This window comes from Monodelphis domestica, chromosome 6, assembly GCF_027887165.1.
Source record: "Monodelphis domestica isolate mMonDom1 chromosome 6, mMonDom1.pri, whole genome shotgun sequence".
Taxonomy (NCBI): Eukaryota; Metazoa; Chordata; class Mammalia; order Didelphimorphia; family Didelphidae; genus Monodelphis; species Monodelphis domestica.
In genome coordinates this window covers 242,118,095-242,138,366 of record NC_077232.1, presented here as the reverse complement: position 1 = coordinate 242,138,366, position 20,272 = coordinate 242,118,095, and the positions used below count along the sequence as shown (strand labels likewise).

General features: G+C 32.8%; 1 pseudogene; it reads left to right on the top strand.

The window, feature by feature from the left end:
* The first annotated feature begins 14,004 nt into the window (after window positions 1-14,004).
* On the top strand, window positions 14,005-19,913 carry LOC100619886 (phosphoribosyl pyrophosphate synthase-associated protein 1-like; annotated as a pseudogene).
* Window positions 19,914-20,272: the final 359 nt, after the last annotated feature.

Here is a 20,272-nt window from a genome sequence, read left to right as displayed (position 1 = left end):
TTTGTGGTATACCTTACAGTCTGATACTGTTAAGCTCTATTACTTTTTATATAATTACTTTTGTTGCTCAAGAATAATTTTGTCATTTCCCGCTAACTCTATAAAATAAAGTTTTGTTAGTTTTATTAGTATCCTTAAATAAGTTCAATTAGATGGTATTGCAATTTTTATTTAAAGTGGAGGGTCCTCCCAGGTAGCAATTAATGTCTCTCCAATTCTTTAGGTCTACTATTATTTGTTTAGAGTATTCTGTAGTTGTTACAAAATATATTGTTATCTTTTTCAGTACTTGACTTTATGTTAAAGCCAAACTCTTCTCATTTTTGGTGGAAATATCTCAACTCCTTTTGGTCTTGTCTTATATTTTCTTATGTCTTAAAATTGCTTTGCCTGGGTATTGATGCTATTTTCTTCAAGGATCATGGTAGCAGCTCATTAAAGGTGTCTGCATTTTTTCAGTATTCCCAAAATAGTCAAACAGAAATATGATTTAATTCTTTCTGGTTTGAGCTTTACAAGATCCTGACTTGTAATGGTTATTTACTATGGTCTTCCTGCTGATTGGTGTTGCACCAAACTGCCATGAGGTAGGGGAAAAGCTCTGAAATTGAATGTGAAAAACTTATAGGCTTGTGATTCTTATAATTCTCCCCTTTATCTAAGATCTCTTTACTATTTACCTGCAAGCCTCAGAATGGGCCTGATGTTGAGAAGAGTTTGGCTTTAACACAAAATCTGAACTCTGGAATTAAGCCTGGAAAAAAGAAAAAATATTATTAAGAGATGTTACAATGACAAGGATGCATAAGACAAAAGAGAAGAGAGAGAGAGAGAGAGAGAGAGAGAGAGAGAGAGAGAGAGAGAGAGAGAGAGAGAGAGAGAGAGAGAGACAGAGAGAGAGAGAGAGAGAGAGAGAGAGAGAGAGAGAGAGAGAGAGGAAAAAAAAAAGGTATTATTCAGTCCAGGTGCCAGATGCAGAACTGAAGATCATACAAATATTTCATTTGTTCTTTGACAATAATATTGGGGGATACTTTTTATTATTCTCATTTTACAAATAAAGAAACTTAAGCAGAAAGATCAAGTTATTTACCAAAGTGACACATCTGTTTAGTTTTTGAGGTATTATTTGAACTCAGGAATTATTGACTGCTGGCCCTGTGCTTTACAGACCACATGTGGCATTTGGATTCCAGAAGAAAACAATTTTTCCAAGTCTTCTATAAACAAAGGCACTGATAAAAACATAGCTTTAACCTCATTTCAACTATAATTCCTATGAACAAAAAGGGCAAACAGCTTCCTCAAATGGAGATTATTTTATAAATAAAATTTGTGCTTGAGGAAAGAATTAACAAAGAAAAGAAAAAAAAACACCGAGAAAAGACTTGCATTGACAATCAACAGTTTAGCAAAATAGTTATAAACCATTACCAAGCAACAAAATCATTGAAAAGAAATTTAATGACCCCAAGAAATGAAAAATATTTTGGTTGGTTTGGATCTTTGTGCTTGTGAAACACTAGATTGTTTTGGTCATTTACAATGATGTATTGTGTACTTAATATAGTCCATTGAGCCATTATTCTTTTTATTACAGTCCTCCACAGTCTCCTTCAACTTTCTAATTTCAAGTTTATCTTTTTATTTATTTTGCCTCATTGTCTTCCAGAGGAACAAAGCTAGGATTTGCTAAAGAGATGAGGATATCAATATAGATAGGAATAGGGATTGACTTGGCTTAGGCACTGGACCTGCCATTTCATTGGTATATGAAATTCCTAAGTGAGGGAATTCCCTTCTCACTGGAACATTTTTATCTCTAAAGTTTATCACCTAAGAAAGTTTACTGTAATACTGAAAAGTTGAGAAACTTGCCCAAGGTCACACAACATTGTGTGTATATGTGGGTGTTAAAGTATGTGTCAAAGACAAATTCAAACTCATATCTTCCTGGTTTTGAGGCCTGCTCAATTCACTAAGCCAGGCTGCTTCTTACATTTCCATTCATATTAAATTTAATAATTTTAAACTAATTTAGCTTATATTTTTAATTGGAATATTTTTAGTATTTTTGAGAAACTACCACAAATAATGCATTTTTATCCTTATTTTAGCTTACTAAATCCATTTTTCATTTGAATACATCATGCTAAATATAAAGGGATGTCATTGAATTTCACTTTATAAACCTCTTTGATTTAATATTTGACATGAAGAAAAATCATTTTATGAGTATATAAAAGCCAAAAATGTGGTTAGTCTGAAAGACTAATACATTTAAATTCCAAACATGCTCCTCTTCACTTACATCCATCACTCCTCAAACTTAAGAAAACTTTTATGGAAAATAATAATGATTCATGTGAATTGCTTTTTCTTAATATAAAAGTATGCATATCAGATTGTATATTGATACTGTGAATACTTCAAGGTTTATATATCAGTGACACAATTTCTACTTTTTGTCCTGCATTTTTTGTCCTTCTGGGAAAGGGGACAAGGAAATGGCCTTTGAGAATATTCACTCTGTGAAATAATTTGTCATTTTATTTTCTGTCAAATCCTCATTCTTATTCTTAAATTATAGACAGAATGGACAATCACCTTGGTTGATTTGGTATTCCTGGTGCTATTGTCAGAAAAAGTCTTCTAGAGAAACCAACAAGGATATGTTACACGTTGGTTAAAAATGATGAAATTGCATTAGAGGTGAAAAAAATGGTCCCAGAAAACTGAGAATGCTTTTCAGGTTTATAAAATTATTAAATATTTAAGTCCCTGACCAAACCCTTCCTTCTGTCAATATGAAAAATCTGAAAAAGATTGGTAAGTGATTAGATGTAACAGAACAGCTGCTACTTTTTTTGAAAAGCTCTTAGCTGAGTTGTGTGGAAGTCAGATGTGGGAAGAAAAAATATCAAGGGCTAAATATTCTGTTCCCAAAAGCAAAGCAAAGCAAATCTGCTAGAGTAGAGCAACCGAAGGAACTAGATAGGATATGAAGGGAAAGCATTGGTAATGACTTTTTCAGTCTGATAAAGTGAAGTAGAAGGTTATGGCCGTTTTGAAGTGTATACTTATGGACAAGATGAAACAAATGAATTAGATGAAAGGACAGAAAGGTGGGTCAAGAAATGATTGAATGCTGGGCAGCTAGTTGGCTCAGGGGATAGAGAGCCAGGTCTAGAAAAAAAATTTTCTTTACTATCTTTTCCTAGGAAAAGTAAAGGAACCAGGTATTTCAAAATGTGCAAATTCTCAAAGGCCATTTCATTATCCCCTTTCCCAGAAGAGAAAATGCAGGATAAAAATAGTTCTTGTAATAAATAAAGAAATCTCTGGGCCATAATTCTGAGCTGAAAATGATTTTATGCATGGATTAATATAGTCAGTGGTCCATTCGTCCCCTATCTGTGATGAAAGGCATCTTGTAGATGTTCACACTTGTTTTTGTAGGCTTTTGAGAGTTGATACAAATACTTGATTAAAAAACCCCACATATTTAAAGTACAAGCTCCAAACAATTTATTAATCTTATAACTAATATCCTCAAACAATAATTCTTAAGAAAACATAAAGGTAAATAGAGTCATCTCTCTGAGGCATAAACTCTGAGGACTCTGTCATTGACAAATTTCTACCAAAAGAAATGTTAATTATTAAAACTTTTACAACTGACTCTATGATTGTTCCTGTTATCTTTATGCAGAATCAGGAGATGTAAAGATGTGTACTTAACATAAGAAGGTTTATAACAAGAGCTCAAGCTAACTTGCTGCTTATCCACAGTTAATTAACAGCTGGCACTAGCCTTTCTAACATTCTTGTCATATATACTATTTAAAGGATTATATAAGATGAATTAATTTTATACTAAATGATATAAAAAGGAATTAACTCAAATAAATGCAAATTAAGTTCTTCATTCTGCAGGCAGAAATGGAGAAATTGTATCAATATGTGACTCTGAGCAAATCATTCAACTCCAATTTCCTTGTCCTTACCACTCTTCTTCCAAAACTTAGTATTGATTTTAAGAGAGAAAGTAAAGGTTAACAAAAAATTATTCAATAGTCATTCTCAAAGTGTAATGATTAATTAATCCATGTCAATCAAGAATGAAATATGTATTACAGTGTCCTAAGTATCTATTCTTCCAGTTCTGGTGCTGAACCTTTTTCTTAACAACTTGGAGCAACTATTTGGCATGTCTTTCTACTTCTGGCTAAAAATAATTCATTGCATTGTGAAGACAAGCACATAGATAGGTAGCTTTTGAATGGAAATATACCACTGAGATTCAACACTAATTGAAACCTTACTTGACATTCCAATGTTTCCAGTAGGGCCATCATATATCTAAATGAGATTATTATCAGGTTTGGTGTTTTGCTCCTAATTTTTGAGTCCCTACTTCAGAGGAAGCTGAAATTTTCCAGGAGGTCACATAGACACTGGTATACAGAAGGAATTAATAGCACCTAAGACCCCAGCATCTCCTGGAGATATATTCCATAAGCACAATGATGATTTAGAAACAAATCTGAAGGTTCATATAGTCCACTCTCCCAAATATGTCAGAAAATAATATGCATCCCACCCAATAGGGGAATGTTAATAACTAACATTCATATAGCAATCCAAGATTTGGAGAGTGATTAACAGATTCACTTATGTTATCATTACAAAAAAAGCATTGGGAGGTAGGTTCTCTTATTAGCCCCATTTTATAGAGGAAAAAGGAAGAACTAGGTGCATTTCCCATAATCACATAGATGGGAAATGACACCATATTTGAACTCAAGATTTTTATTTTTTTATTTTTTAACTCCAGGAACAGTGATCTATCCACTGCTCCAAGTATATATACAATTAAAAACAATTTAAGAGTACAAAAGGGGAAAATTAAATACCTGGAGAGATTTTGATTATATCTAGATCAAAACATTTAGTTAGAGTATCAGTACCATATCTAATTGACTTAAAGATTAAATATAACAAAAATGAAAAACTAACAGAATTGTTATATTAATATTTGGTGAATTAATTTTTTTTAAATGTTGGAAAGTTATATATTTTATGGTAAAATTCATTGGAATAGTTAGACAAGTATATGATTTAAAAAGATTATATGATAATATTTTATATTACAATATAATAACATTAAATAAACATTTAATTATGGTACATTACATATATGATATGTAATATACATAATTTTTACTGTTAATTATTAATTAAATAATTAAATAAAATTAAATATATTAAATGCCATTATACAATTGGACCAGTTTTTTAAAAGAAAAATTTTTATATATTTGTCACAGTTTGTCAAAGGAGAATCTTTACCCTTAGTAAAAAAAAAAAAACTGAAGAAACAGAAATAGATGTCTGTTTTTTTCTTAGAAATACATAACTTCATAAAAAAAGATGATGTATCAAAAAAATCTAACTTTAAAAGTATTTGTAATAACATAAAGAGGTAACACAGAACGTGGGTCAATTTCAAATTTGCGGTTGCCTTATCAAAGGTAAATCAATTTTCTAAAGATTCTATTGAAAGAGGATAGAGGACTTTTTTTATAGCACTGTAGGAACAAATGTAATTATTACTCTAAGAAAGGACAATTCTTTCATTTTCAAGGGGTAAATATGTACAAAGCAATCCACTATGCTGAGCTGTGGGAATATCAAGTAAGAAATGAAACTGTCCTTGTCTTCAAGGAGTTTATGTCTCAGGGGAGAAAAACCTTTACATGCAGCACATAAAAACAGAGCTGGAAGAAAACTATCACTCTGATTTCTCAAAAACTTTATTTAAAGAAAAACACCAGAGTTTCCCTAGCCTGAAATTGTCAGATTCAAAGGGTCACCTTCTTTGCGTGGGATTTGTCCTTATATAGAACAATCTCATGCCCAGAAGTAAGGGGGATGTGGTCCAACCCCTGCACAGAATTGGTTCATTCAACACCAATTCCATGCCAGGAAGTAAGTGGGAGGGACCCTGGGGCATGCTGGGGCATGCAGTCCCCTGGCCACAATATTTTTTAAACCCACATTTCTCCTGTGATACTTTGGAAGATCAATCTTCCCAGTGGATCATTTCAAACATAACAAACTAAAGATACATACTTTTTTTTACAAGGTGAAAATAAAACAATCGGATGAGGAAACCAAAGGGAAGCAATAACAAAACCAATTAAGGGAAAGTCCCCTTTCACACAACCTACAAAATAAAAGCATTTAACAAAACAAATACAGTTAATAAAAAAACAAATGCATTTTAAGAAAACAAATGAATTTAAACCCCCTAAAGTTCAATCTTGCATATCCAGTTTGCTCAGGATCTCCTGCAGCAGTTTGTGATCTCTGGGGGCATCTCCATGGCGTTCCACAAGTTTAGTCTCTGGATTCTGTAAGGCAGCAAATTCCTTACCCTTAAAATTACTTTAAAATAACTTAACTTAATTACAAAATAATAACATCGGATAGAAAAAAAAATGTGTAAAGATGATCTGATGTATTGTGTAGAAAGCTAAATAAAAATACTATATATACTAAGACCATCTAGTATTATTAACAAAAATAATTAAATATTTTGTTCCCTTAAAAATCAAACAAAACCACAAACCCAAAGATAAAGATTTCAAAAATTTTATTTCAAAATAAATTCAAATAATTTTACTGTCAATATTTAAATTGATTTGGCCACATTTCTTATGTAATTTTATTTTGAAAATATTTTTAATATTTGAAGAAGAAATGTTTTAGTTGAATATAAAATATTATGGGTTTTATGTTAATGTTAATTTTTTAAAATATCAATTAATTTGAATTTATTTTGAATATTAAATGAACATAATTTTATTAGGTATTATCAACAAATACAAATATTTCAATATACAGAGAAAAATCAATTCAAGGAAGTATTCTAGAAGTTAGAGTTATCATTTTTCTCATTAAAAATGAAACATTATAGCTCTATGATATTTTATATTTTTGGTTGCAATGTTTATTATGATCTTTATAGATTAATTTTTAAATGTATTCTCCTTTTACTTTCACACTGAGGCTTTTAACTTACTTTGTCTGAAATTTATTTTTTCCCCTACATTCTAGAAGGTTTGGTCTATAGTTTCCATGACCTATGAAATAAACTTGTTTTCCTATTTACTCTATTCATGAAACTTACATTATAGGCTATTGGGGCTTTAGCTACCTGTCTAGGTCACCAGAAAACTTGACAACTCATCAACCTTGTAATTTAACAGATTGTATAGGCCCTTGGGCCTCTTTTAGGCACATTGTCATATCTTGTTGACACGTGGAGTTCCCTTGTTTATTCTGGAAAAAAAATGTCCTGTTGGGCCTGAAAGCAGATCTTTCAAATCTTGGGAACACCCTAATTCCAGAATAGATACATGTGAGTAAACACCTGGGTCCTGTTTGCTCCAGCCTATAAAAGAGATCCCCTCAGGATAGGATGGTTTAGATGGAACTATATATCTGCCACGTACAGGGACTGCCCATTACCCATGTGTTAGTTTTCTAAAATTAACCTCTTTCTTTTTTAGCCACCTTGAGTGCTCTAGTCTTCTTTTTCTTCTTCTTCTTCTTTTTCTTTTTTTTTTGGTCTCTCCATTAGGCTTACATGGAAACTTACCCTCCCAAGTCCTTCCTGTTGTCATCCAACATATATTAATCAAATATTTGTGTTACATTTTGGTTTGTGTCACTGATTATTCCTGTTTAGAACAACATTTACCACTACAAAAGTTTGGCTATTGCACTATATCACCATAAGAAATTACAGGTCCATACTTACCCAGATGTATGATTTCTTCCATGCCTGATTCATCTCCTACCTTGTATCATGCCTCAAATGCCTTATTGATGTTGCATTAACAAGTATTTTTCTTTAAAGTAATTGTAAATTTAAATAAATTTAATTATTTTCTATATATAAACAAATAAATAAATTATATATAATAATATAATATGTAATATAATAAATTTATAATAAAATAAAATTTACATAAAAAGTAAATAAAATTAAATTTTAAAATAAATTTAAATTTAAAAATTTAAAATTTTGACCTATTTGAATGAATAAATGCATAACTATAAAAATATTCACATAAATTAAAAATGTCCACATTTCAAACTCTTTGTTACATTCACATACCTGGCACAACAACTTAATTCTGAAAAATCTTATTTGGGTAGATATTCCTTTATTTTTTTTAAACCTAACTTCCTTTCTCAGAATAAATACTGTGTATTGGTTCCAAGGAAGAAGAGCAGTAAGGGCTGAGCAATGGAGGTTAAGTGACTTGTCCAGGGTCACACAGCTAAGATGTGTCTTAGACCAGAATTGAACCCAGGATCACTCATCTCTAGGCCTGACTCTTAATCCACTGAGCTACCTAGTTGATCCTTGGCATTTGTTTTCTATAGTCATATCCTTAATAGACGAGTCATACATTATGGGACCATCAGGATGAGTATCAGATGATAAAAATCTTAGTTTCTTGAAAGAGCACTGGAAGCTGTGACACAGCCTAAAATCAAAATAAGTGGGACAACTTGATTTTTCCTTTTACTTATATTATATACACAACAGGAGTTGTGTATATATTAGTGAGTTGTGTGTATGTGTGTGTGTTTCTCTATCAGCTAACTTAGAGGTGGGAATCAAATCATCCCTTCCTTTAAACTACCTTGCCTGGAATATAAAGAGATATAACTCTGTAGTCTGATTGGCTTTTAAATTTATTTTCTGACTGAATTATTTTTAACCTAAAAGAATGAGAGTTCTGAGGAATGTAATAAAATTGTAGACTAGACTTTTTGCCTAATCCCCACAGTCTCTCAAACCTCTCCAAAACAGAAATATCACACCAAAAAATAAACCCATTTCAATTATCTTCAAATTTTAGAATATAAAAATGGTTTAAAAAATAGGAATGAACACATACTTGCTCTTACCTCACTCAAATATCATAGATCTTCCAGAAGATCATGACAGAACAAGAACAGAAATAATGTGTCCTTTTGTGAGAGATCATTGTAAACATTTATATAAGATTTACCCATGAAGAGAACACATCTAATGATTTTCTTTATTTTGTAGTTCTAAAAGATAATCAGTCCATTTATTAAACTTTTGTTTAATTCTTGTTAGAAAATTCATAATATCCAGCTCATTCATCCAGCTAACCTACTATATTCCCTTCTGTTGAACAGTGAGCTTTAGATTAAAATTAAAGTCATCATTTTGTTTTCCAACCCTAAATAATTGTATAGTATAACTGAACATTATACTATTTTTTGGAAATTTGATAACTCTAGTGAGAAGCAGACACTATACCAAAACATATCTTCAGTCAATTATTCAGTTAAGAAGCATTCTGTAAGTAAAAGTTTTTTTTTTCTTCCTTTTGGTGCATTGTGTCATAAACTCTCATTCAAAAAAATAAATGCATATATATGTAATTATTTTTATTGTTATGAGCATGATACAACAGCTAACATGAAAATTACCTTGTACGAAGAATGAAAAATAAAACTGGAATGACTTGCTTTTGGGAGGACCAGGAAATATTAGCCAATATTTATATGCAAATTAGTATATACTAACTTTAGCTAATATTTCTATAGTTCTTACTATGTGCTAATAATGTAGTTTATTATTAAACAGTAGATTAGAGTGCCAGGCCTGCAGTCAAGAAGACCTGACTTCAAATATGGCCTTAGATACATCCTAATTCTGTGATCTTGGGCAAGTAACTTAGCCCTCTTTCCTTTAGTTTCCTCACCTGTAAAATTAGAAGGAAAGGGACAGTCACTCCGGTATCTTCACATAAAAAAAAAAAAACCTCCAAAATGGGTAACAAAGAGTTGGATACAACTGAAAAACAATTAAATAACCACCACAATAACATGTGCTAAGTCCTTTATAAAGATAACCTCATTTGATCATAATGAGATCCTTTGGAGGTAGGTACTCTGATTTTCTCTGTTTAAGAAACTGAAGCAAATACAGGTTTAATGATCCAACAAGGATCATGTCTTGGGCTTGCACTAAACTATGGTCTTATTGACCCTAGGTCCAGTTCTCTATCCACTGTGCTACCTTGCTGCACCACTACAGATATTAGTGTTTGATCTACATTTAGAAAGAAGCTAATGAAAGCCTACTATTTTGTAGTGTCAGTGATAGAGGAGTAAAGAGCTATATAGGAGAAATATTATGAAGGTAAATTGACAGGACTTGATGGTTCCTTAGATATGGAGCCTCTGAATAAGAAATTAATTGAGGATGACATAGAAAGTATGTACATATGTGACCAGGAAGATGGTAGTACTTTTGATTTTAACTGAGAATTTAGAGGGAATGATTTGGAGTGAAGTAGTAAGTTGGATTTTGCACATGTTGAATTTCAAATGTCTATGGTTAGAATATCCATTTTGAATTATTTAATAGGAAGCTAGAGATATAAGATTGGAGGTCAGGAAAGAGATTAAGGCAGGGTAAGGATATTAGAAAGATCTTTACAGGAACTGCAATTGAATGCTTCAAAAAGGTTTCCACATGATGATAAAGATAAAAAGAATACCATCCCTTCTACTGTGATGCAAAGAAGAGTAAGAAATCTAAGGATTAAGGAAATTAATGAAGGATATTAATTAGACATCAAATTATCTAAACAGGCAAAACTTCTGATATCACTTCTAATTTAGGGTAGGCAAAATATAACTGCATATTCTCCCATGAAATTCACCCTATTCCTCAATCACAACCCATTAGATATTTTCAAAACTTAATTACTAGCTATTATCCTTTGTAATAATTATAAGACTAATACTTTGTTGTCATATGCATGACAAAACCTTTGAACCCTAGGCATGGTTTGAGAATGGTTCTTATTAGATTGTTGGATTCTACACTCTTCAATACTTAATTGGATACATGAAATTCATACATTCTTACCAAACCTCAAGATGACAGTAAATTAAGTCAAAATATCTGGTTCAAGTAAAAAAAAAAAAACCTCAACTTTAAACAAATGGCAGAATGAAAGTTCTTCTTGGTATTATTAGATTAAAGAGTTATAATGATGAAAGCCTACTATTATATGTACACATGCATATAATAATAACAATACTATTATATCTATATAATAGTAACTATATATATAAAACAAAAGTCATTAGAGAATTCAAACTTAAGTAATTTAATACTCTGATCGATTATCAGTTTGATATAATGTTTATCATATCATTTGACCCTTCCTTGAGTTCATGATTCAAATCTGTTGATTTAAGTGATGACATCATACAAAAATCACCTAGTTCACTAAAGTCTCCCATTTTTTTCTTTGACCAACTTCTCTGGTATTAATTTTCCTTCAGGGCAGATTCCCCTTTCTTTTACCATTTGCCTATATGATATGCTTATAATCATTTCATACTCATTATCCTAGACCTTTCTTTCTTGAAATATTCTGAGATTACCACAATATTCTGGAATTGAGCTCTTGTCTCAAACCTATTATTTTTTAAAAGTCATTCTTGTTCCTGAGATTATGACATTACATTCTTTAATGGTTTCTTGTTTTTTTTTTATTTTTTTTTTATTTTCAAGGAGTGTGTCTGGATGTAAGTTCTTATCATTATAGGAAATTCCAAGTGTCAAAACTCCATCTACCAATAGAGTTTACTGACTCACCTGTAATGTAGAGTATTAAGAGATTAGCCTGGGGAAAGGAGATGCTAAATGATTTACTAAATAAGAGCAATCCAAAAAATATGCATCATAAGTAGAACTGAAATTCCAAAATTTCTAATAATACGGAAAGTTCTGTGGCATGTTTTTCCCAACCAAATAGTGTTAATGACCTTGGAGTTAGGAAAACATACATTTAATACTTTACTCAGATAAAAACAGTGTGACACTGGGCAAATAATTTAACCTTTCTATTTCTTAGTTTCATTATCCTGAAGACTTGAATGTCAGACTTTCCAGCCCCAGAAAACTAAATATAATTTACAGAATTCATTTTACTAATCAAATTATGAATATGTATCCTTAAAAATTCATGTCACCATTTAATAGTGATCAATAATAAAATATATTCAAGTTATTAATTAATATAATGATGTTGAATGGGATCAACATATTGAAATTTTGTTAATTCACTTGAAGCAAAATATAATTCTTCTATATGCTAAACAAGTTATAAAAAGCAATTTATGACTTGTATATATCACGCATTTATATTATTTCCTAAAAAATAATTAAATGAACTTTTAAAGAAGAAATCACTTAAAATGATATTCTTAAATACATACCAAGTTTATTTTTGGAGATCTTCTTATTTTTATATCAAACTATCTCTTTTATCATTTAATTTGTATTTCATTTTATATAAAGACAAAATAGAGCTTCTCAGTAGTTTCCATATATTAAAAACTGTATAGTTTTGGAAGCAATTTGAGTCAGGGATTACCATCATATAACCAAGATAATGTTGCTTAATTCTTCTTTTTAAATGAGAATATTCTAAAAAACTAATATCCACATAAAAGACAATCTGTTACTTATTTCTCTCTCTAAGTTCCTTAAAGGTCTTAGGTAATTTCTCCTATGATAAATATATTTAAGATATATTCATGAATTTCCCTAGGATTGGCAAGAAATACATGTTGATAGAAAGTAAGGGGGAAAGCTGTGAATTAGTAAAATAAAAATTTATGAGAATCAAAAAATGTTAGTTCATTCTCTTATATTATTCATGGCATATTCAGTATGATAATAAAAGAAATCAAACAGAAATTTTGTATCTTACCTACTTCAATGACTAGCTATATCAGGGGTCCATTTAGTGCAAAAGCAAAACTTTAATAGCCTTGAGATATGGCCTGACACTATTGAAATGATAGCACTTCACTTCTAATAGATATGTGTGACTTCAGACGTATGGTTAGACCATTTAACAATCCAGAAAATAGTGTCATTATATGACTTGACCTATGTGACTATTGCCCAGATTTTTATGTAAAACATTCTGTGCATCTAGCCAAAATGCCCAAGGTCTTCTTCAAATCCTTCTACAATTGTGTCTATCAATAGAAAACAGGGGCTTTGTACCAATTATCTTGGTTTCTTTCCCCACAACTACCCCAATTTTTCTGATTGTACATCTTTCTGAATATATATGTAGAAAAACCTATGCATACACACATGCATATGTTTATATATGTGTAATTGGAAATTATCTATCTTTGGTCTACATTACTCAGAATTCCTTTTGTGTCTCCCAGTACCCCTTTCACTGAGTCCTCACTTTTGGGTTGTTATCTTATTGTTTATAACTTTCTGTGGCTCCTCCCTCTCCTTTTTCTTTAAGGAGACTGTGGCTTAAGTTAGTTAGCTCCCTTTTTAACTCTAGTTTCTATTTTAATAAATTTTATAAATATAATATTTGTTATTGCATATTATTTTTAATTCTCACATACACTAGTATGTTGATTCTTTCCTCTTTCACTCTTAAACATTGGTAATTTTTTAAATGATAATTTATTCTTGATAGACATATTATGAGGGTGTGTTGAAGCCAGCTGGAGGAAACCAATCATGAAATTTTCAGTGTGAACATTTTCCTTGAAAATTGGCAAATGTAGCAACTCAGGGATAGATTTATTGTTTTGTTGATTGTCTAGACTGGAAAAAGTGATAGTTAAAGAAAGTAAAATGGATGAATATTTACAAAAAATATAAATTGCCCAGATTAACAAAAGAGGAAATATAATACCATCTCAGGAAAAAAAAATGAACAAGCCATCCATGAATGCCTCAAGAAAAAATCCTCAGGGCCAGATGGATTCACAAGAGAATTCTATCAAAGATTTAAAGAAAAATAAATCCCAATAATACAGAAACTATTTGGGAAAATAGACAGAGAAGGAATCCTACCAAATTATTTTTTATGAAATGAATATAATACTATTACCTAATCCAAGAAGATAAAAAAAAACAGAGATAGAAAATTATAGAACAATTTCATTAATGAATAGAGATGTAAAAATGTTAAGATATTAGCAAGGAGAATATAGCAGTATGTCACAAGGACCATTCCTTATGATTAGGTGGAATTTATATCAGGAATGTGAGACTGCTTTAATATTAGGATAATTATCATCATAATTGACAATATCAACAACTAATAGAAATCACATGATTATCTCAAAAATGCAGAAAAAACCTTTGAAAAAATTCAACACTCGTACCTATTAAAAATATTAGACTCAAAGGGACTTGAGACTAGGAACACTGGACTCCTCCTTTCTTGTTCAAACCCTTTCCTTACCCACTTCAATGCCAACATTTGCTCTCCATGAGGATCTTGTCTTGGCGAACATAGCTCTCTGACTGACTAGATGATGCCAAAAACACTTCTTGCCTCGATTTCTATATCCTTGTACTTTCGTGCCCTTTAAGCTCAAACTGCTGCCTTCCCAAACATGAACACTGCCAGCAAAGGATACTGGGTTTTCAAAGCCAACTCAGCCACTTCCTGTACAGAGCTGGTCAAGTGCGCCACTGAGTCTTGGTGTTGAATTGGGAAAGTCTGTTGTGTACAAGGAAACAAATGGAAGAACAAGAGTTGAAATAAAGCAATCTATTTGTGGTCAAGATATCTTCATTATACAGACAATACCAAGAAATTTGAATAAGGCTGTTATGGAGTTTGTATAGAGAGGGGCAATAGCAAATTTTTGGATGAGCTCCACTTAAGTTATACTGTTGTGGGGTTAGTTTGGTTGAGTTATTGTTTTCCCAATTTCTATTTCTATAATTTTGATTTCTAAAATATTGATTCCTATAATCATTATAGTTATTTATTGCAGTCCTAAAGTTGTGATTTCTTTGATCATTATTATAGTCATTTTATAATTATTATTCCTCATTGCCTTGAATATATTTCTACAGTCCAACATTTAGTGGCCCTTCTCACGGAAATGGCAGGTAATGGATTCATAGTTAGATTCATGGAGAGGGGCAAGTGCCATTGGTTGATTATCATGCCCTTTTTCCTGTTTATCAATCTTATTTCTTAAATATCTCAGTTCTTTCCTAATTGTCTCCATAAATTCATTACTCTCTTCCTCTTTTTCTTTGTTTACTTCTGAAACATATTCAGCAGTTTTTCTCAATTCATCAAGATTCATTTCATGCCACTTTGGGCAATGACTTATAAAATAATCCCTGATCACTTTGCAAGTGTTATTAACAAAGTGTCTTCTAATTTGTCTAATGTAATTTTCTTTAGAAAGATCAAAATCTAGGTACTGGCCTCCAAACTCAATGAGACTATCCATGAATCTGGAGGGTGTCTCATCATCTGATTGCATAAGTTTTTCAAATTCTGTACATTTGTCTGTGTTTTCTGAACACTATTTTATTGCACTTAGAATGGTCTCCCTACATTGTTATGGTGGTAAATAATCTTCAGAGATGTTATAGTTCCATCTGGGATCTTGTGATGGTCAATGTGCTACATTGTGCCCCTGGACTTTATTAACATGAGAAATTATTTTATTTTTCTCACATTCTATTAAGAAAGATTGGAGTAGATTTCCAATGTCTTTGTAAGACGAATCATACTGAAAAAATATGTCATCCATCTTTTCTGTCACCACAAAGGGATCTGCTTCAAATGCGGGTAAATTGCATCTCAATTCATTTATACCTTGGGGAGTAAAAAGTATATGGTGTCTTAGTGTCACAACATTCCCATGGCATCCTATTTCAGGCACTTCATTTAAATGGAAAAGGTATTTATTTGAATCAGGGAATAGTTAGTCAGCTTGGGTAGAAAAAACAATTTTATTAAAAGGTCATAGATTTCCTAAAGGCTGGAATTGATTATGGAGTGATAGAAGGAACAGGAGAAGATAAGATTTTAGGAGAAGGATCTTGGAAAGTAAGGTCAGTCAAGAGTTGCAGAGCACTAGAGAGGTAGTTCTGCAGCTGAGCTATAGGATAGGGGTCTTCCATCTCTATTTTGGGGGGAGGATTTTCTTTATTTTGAGGTTCAGGAATAGGCTTGTAAAAGTCAGACATGTTTTGGGTGGGGTCAGTATTTGCCATTTGCCCATGTAAGAAGTATCTGAAATTCTCGAATTGGATTTGTGTATCTGCCTTTAATTTTAATTTTCAATTTTAATTTTTTATATGGTAGCATTTTTGTCACAATATTTAGGAATAGAAAAATAAAATTACCTATTAACATAAGAAATAGGAGGCATTCTGACACCTTTAAGGTTCCTAATTGTTCAAAAGCCAGAAAACTTTCATGTAATGTAGAATCCATTTTTATTTATTTATTATATATGTATATTTTATTTGTTAAATTGTTTATAATTCTAGTTTTAGTCAGTAGATGGAGCTACTGGCTAAGAGTTACAGTCAGGGTGTGAAAATTAAAGGTAAGTGTGTCGTCCCTTTATGGATGTCACATCTTATTTGGATTAATTCCTTGTTTGGAGGGTGGGAGAGGATTAACTCCTTTTGTTGTAGGCTAAGTATAGGAGTGGCAACTGGAAGCAGCTGATTTCTGTCTCAGGGTGAAAACACCAGAACCATGTGTTTCTATCACATGCTTCCCAGAAGCAGCTTCCAGGCCACTTTTTAGAATGTCTGGGGGCAAAAAAAAATTTTTTTATAAATTATTTTTTTACCTTATCTGGGCTGTGAAAGCCTGTTAGGGTAAAGAGGACCATTTCATTGTTGTTGTTTTACTTTAACACTACTCTTCCTTACTGATCTCTCCAGGCTTTATTTCTCATTTAAGTTAATCCTAGAGATGGTGGGGTTTGGAAACAAGAAAGTACATTTTCTGTTGGGGGCAGATGGAGGACTATTTTCACCCTCTTAAGAGAGAGTGAAAACTTTCTGTCACAGGTTTTTGCCCTCACAGCTAATTAAGAGAAAAAAAAACTTAGCTAAAAATACAATCTTTCTCAAGGTGAGAACTTGAGGATCTGCTAATTGGGTTGTTTGTAAGAGGGAGGACAGTTAGTTTGGAACAGTTTTTCCAGGTGAGGACTCAGGGTCCAGCCTCTAAGATCAAACATGGCTGTGTTCTATTTGCTTTTAAGGGGGAAAAAGGAAAAAAAAAATAAATTGAACTTAGCTCTCCCAGCTGATTTGTGACAAAGCCGAGGACCTGGCGAAGCTTCTCTCAAGAGTAAGTCTTTTCTGAGGACCATCTCTTCAGAGAAAAAAGCAGCAATCAGCAGATACTTTATCAACCTCACCAGGAAAACAGGATCCAATCAGGAGATCAAAGAATGAAGAATTCTCCAGTCTCCACTTCCAAAAAATGAAGAATTTTCTCTCAAAGGAAGCTCATTTTCAAGATGCTTCTTTTGCATCACTTCCTGTGTCTTCCCCTAATTTTATGCCTACCAATCAGAGTTGACACTTTGTTTTAGGTATAAAAATAGACTCGAATTCTGGATGTCAATCCCCACAAGCCCTTGCTCCACTTCCCCAAAATGCTCTGTAACCTCACTGAATTCTCAGGTGGGCCAAGATCAAGAAGGGATTTAACCTGATTGCAAAGGCTTTTGTGGTCTCTTTTGGACTTCCACTTTGGAGCAGACTCGGCTCTTCCATGATGTGAGATTATCTTGTCTAGGCCTCTCTAGCCTAGGCACGTGTTTCTTATTCTATAATTTCTTTAATCCTTAACCTTTAATAAACCTCTAAAAATATAATACTCCTTGCAGAGAGAAACTAATTTCTACCTGCCTCAGTCTCCCCTAAATTTTAATCTTTACATAGGACTGTCAAGAAGGCAACAGGTTGATTCTGATTCATCATCCACTCTCACACACGTTTACAGACCTTCCCCACTTAATGTGTGAAATGGGGTGTTTGCACCTTTGGTAAATCTAAAAATGGGTAGATTTCCATACATAATTTTTAAGAACCATGTTTACACTTATGGAAATTAAATATAAAAATAGAAAAGTTACAATTAATATTTAGAATCAGGGGAGAGTTAAGTATTTTCATTGTTATAATGGGAGAATTAAATTTAATCTTCACAAGTTATTGATCATGGCCTATTCACTGAAGACTGTCTGTGCCAGAAATATTATTGGAGTCATCCCTTACTTTCCCTAGAGCAGTGTCAGCATTGACAGGCATAGTCATTTTTAATGGCTACATGTAGACTCAGTGAGCCCAGCCCACACCTGTGACCATGACCATGCTCCACATTAGTGAGCAGAGGGTTGGCTGAGGGGGCAGAGGGTTGTTCCACAAGCTGGCCACAGGGGCAAGGGTGAGCTGTGGGCAGTATGTGGGGCTCCTGAGTGGGCAGGGAGGAGGAGCACATGTACAGAAGAAGCACATGGGCAAACAGGCTGTGGGTGGCAGCTGATGCTCTTGATGAAACCCTGGGCCAACTGGCTAGGGAGGGGTAGAGTGGGGCAGAGCCAGCAGAAGACTGGGCAGGGCTCTGGTTCATGTGCAATGGAGGAGTGCCTAGAACCAATTACCAGACACTTTTAGCACCCTGAAAAATAGAGCAATTACTTTACTCAGAGTTTTTCCCTCTACATACTTTTGTGAGACCTTATTCTCAGCATTAAATAATATCAAAACCACAACCACCACCACCAACAACAACAACAACAAAAAACCAAAACAGATTGACAGATGAAGTTAGTAGCACTTGCTTTGAATTGAAGTGTACAAAATATCAACCTTCAATTGAAGATTTAGCCAATAAAATTCAGCAACAAAAAGTCACTAATAGGCAGTTTAGTCAAAGCATTCCCTCTCCCTTTCACTTATCTTAGTTCTCAGCATCCCACACAAGTTAAATAATATCAAGACCAATAAAAGAAACCAACTGACAGCTGAACAAAGAAGTCACTAAGTAGGTAAGTTAAATAATTAGTTTTTGGTTTATTAAATAGTTATATATTACAAATATACATTTTTGTTATTTGAACTATAAATATCATTAAATTATTTTTTTTCTTGAAGTGACACACTACCCAAGGTATGCTCAGTTTTTTGGTGAATTTTGACACACTAAACTCAAAACATCTCCCATCACTGTCATAGAACAAACAAAGCAAAATGAGAAAGAGGGTTTTTATTGTGTGCAATATCCTAGCTTCTATGTTAGCCAAAGCAGGTTTAACACACATTATAACTATGGATCTTCATCAAATGGAAATATAAGGCTTTTTCAGCTTCCCTGTGGACAGCCTCAGAACATCACTTTTCCTACTATGATATATCCAAGAATAAATTTCAAATTACAGAAGTGTAGGCATTGTAGCCAAGTCTCCTGATGCTGGAAAGAAGGTCCAATCATATCCTGAGAGACTTCACTTGGGTTCAGCTTAGTATATGGAGAGACTTAATATACAGCGTTCAACATGAATGATGGACATCATTCTCCTCCAAAGGTCAAAAAGGCTACCATCCACCCTAGTGTTGAGTTGCCTTTGATTATGGCCAAAGAAAACCACCAATTACTGTAGTTGGAGATGTTGGAGGGTCAATTACCATCATAATGGACAACATCATTGATGATGTGGAAAGATTTATGGATGCTGCCAACATACTCAAATAGTGAGGTGCCTACAGGATTTATGTCATGGCCACTCATGGCATCTTGTCTACAGATGCTCCCCACCTCAGGAAGGAATCTTCCATTGTTGAGCTGACCAACACAGTTCTTTAAGAGTTACAGAAAATGAAGTGTCCCATAATAAAGGCTGTTAACATTAGTTTGATTTTTTCAGAAGCCATACAAAGATTCCATAATGGGGAGTCCATGACCTACTTGTTTAGAGACATTACTGTAGATGACTAGATTCCAGAATTGCTTTTGTTCTGGGGCTCTTGAGAAAAAAAAAAGACATTGTCATCAGTTATGTGTATCACATTTCTTTGTGGGGAGGAGAGTGCTGGGGGTTTCTTGAAGTGATGGTGGAGAAAATGAAATTAAGCAATGTTTATACCAGAAACTTTCTTTGACCATATAGAAAAGCATTGTGACAAAGGATGCAAAAGGAATGGGTCAGCAGACTGAAGGATCTCCCACCAATTCAAGTCTTTTTATAAAAGCTATATATTCTGTGCTTAAAATGAATCTATTTCAAAGATTTATCTGAAACTGTTTCATAACCCTATTAATTGGTTTGTTTCTTGGAAAATGAATTTGTTGTTGAA